The 1,617-nt window shown below is 44.2% G+C and overlaps 1 non-coding gene across 1 annotated transcript; it reads left to right on the top strand.

The window, feature by feature from the left end:
- Positions 1-1,200: 1,200 nt before the first annotated feature.
- Positions 1,201-1,274, top strand: TRNAI-AAU (transfer RNA isoleucine (anticodon AAU)). Its single transcript has one exon. It is a non-coding gene; the product is annotated as a tRNA-Ile (tRNA).
- The last annotated feature ends 343 nt before the right edge of the window (positions 1,275-1,617 follow it).

The raw sequence follows: 1,617 nt of genomic DNA, 5'->3' as shown, positions 1-1,617 counted from the left end.
GTGTACTGCCGACGTGTGCAACAGGTTGATCTCTGCCCAATAACCCAATTGTTCTGCTATTGCATTGAGGGATTTTGAATGCATGCTTCACTGTTGGTTAATGTAAAAGACAGCTACCTTATTCTCTGTCTTTACTGGCACATTTTTTTGAGACAGATGATGATGGGAAAACTTCAAAGCCCTGAAGATTACCATCAACTCCATCTATTTCCATGACCTCCGACTCTCTAGGAAAGACCACTTGAATCGACAGGATCAGTCCAACACAGTAGCTCTCCAGCCAGGTTTGCTGGCATCTGTTGCGAGGAATTCAGGAGCATCCAGGTGTATTAGTGTCCACTTAGACCAGTGGTCTTCAAACTCTTTAATGCCGCATCCACCCAATGGGAAAAAAAAACATTGGTGCCTCCCCTCTGAATTGTCCACAATTCTTCTATTAAATTGACACTGTTTAAATATGTCTACACCTATTTAAACATTGCAGTTAAGTTCTGTTACTGTTTTAAAAATGCAATCAAATACATGACCCCAAATATACTATTCTGGTCAGGCCTGCCCTACTAACCAATTGCAGCGTCATGCTCTGCTGAGTAAACTGATCTCACGACAGTGAGGAATGCACAGGCCGGGTGGTGCCCGGCGCACAAAAGCGCGCCTTCTTGTGTTGTACGTCTCTTCGCGCAAATGCAAACTCAGATTTCCTGCACTGTGGTCGGCAGGAGAGACATGGGAAGGCGCAGTAGGGAAGGCTTGAGCAACGAACCGTTGGCTATGTTTTGTTGTTACTTTGTTGACATGAGCTCAAGTAATTTAAAGCAGAAGGAACGGCCAGACCTAAAAAAAAAATTCTTACCTCCAACGCCGAATAACCCCTATAATTATAATATCTCAAAAGCAGCTGGCCTTGTAAACTTAATGAGCAAGCAAGCCGATGCATTTTGCGTTTTGTTGTAAAAGAATAAAAATACTATCCCTCCTTTCCTTTTTTTCCGGCAACAAGCGATGTTACAAAGATATCACAGCACACAGTGAGATTGAGTGAAAGAAGAGGCACTGAGGCTGGCGTGCAGCACTCCACAGCTCTTGCTATTGTAATCCAGACAGGGGGCGGAAGGAGAAAAGTATGAAGGAATTGCGATAGTGAGACCAACTCTTCTATCTATCTGCATTACATGGAAAAAGGATATCTATAGTCCTCATGGCTGGTTAGCTCAGTTGGTTAGAGTGTGGTGCTAATAACGCCAAGGTCATGGGTTCGATCCCTGTACGGGCCATGGTGCATTTTTTCTCTCAACTAAACTCTTTTTTTCTCATTTAATCAAGCTCTTATAAATCCATACACTCTGTTGCTCCAGTATACGTTCACTTTCCATTAGTCCTTCTTTTGCCACTGCTGACCAAAGCTCAAGCCGGCAGCGCCAGTAGAACAACACAAGTGCAAGGGATTGTCTCTCCAAGATGGAGACACTGCCTCAGACTATGTCTCGTGAGAGGTGGAGGGAGACCAAGAGCTGATTATTAGATGCGTGGGGATAAGAGGAACATAACTCAGGTGAACAGATTCTGGATAGTGATGCTATAGCTAGGATCAGCAACGTTACAGGGGAAAGGATAGGA

Source organism: Pleurodeles waltl, chromosome 12 (assembly GCF_031143425.1).
Source record: "Pleurodeles waltl isolate 20211129_DDA chromosome 12, aPleWal1.hap1.20221129, whole genome shotgun sequence".
NCBI classification, from domain to species: Eukaryota; Metazoa; Chordata; class Amphibia; order Caudata; family Salamandridae; genus Pleurodeles; species Pleurodeles waltl.
Note: the sequence above shows the minus strand (reverse complement) of the source record. Positions and strands in the feature narration are given on the sequence as shown.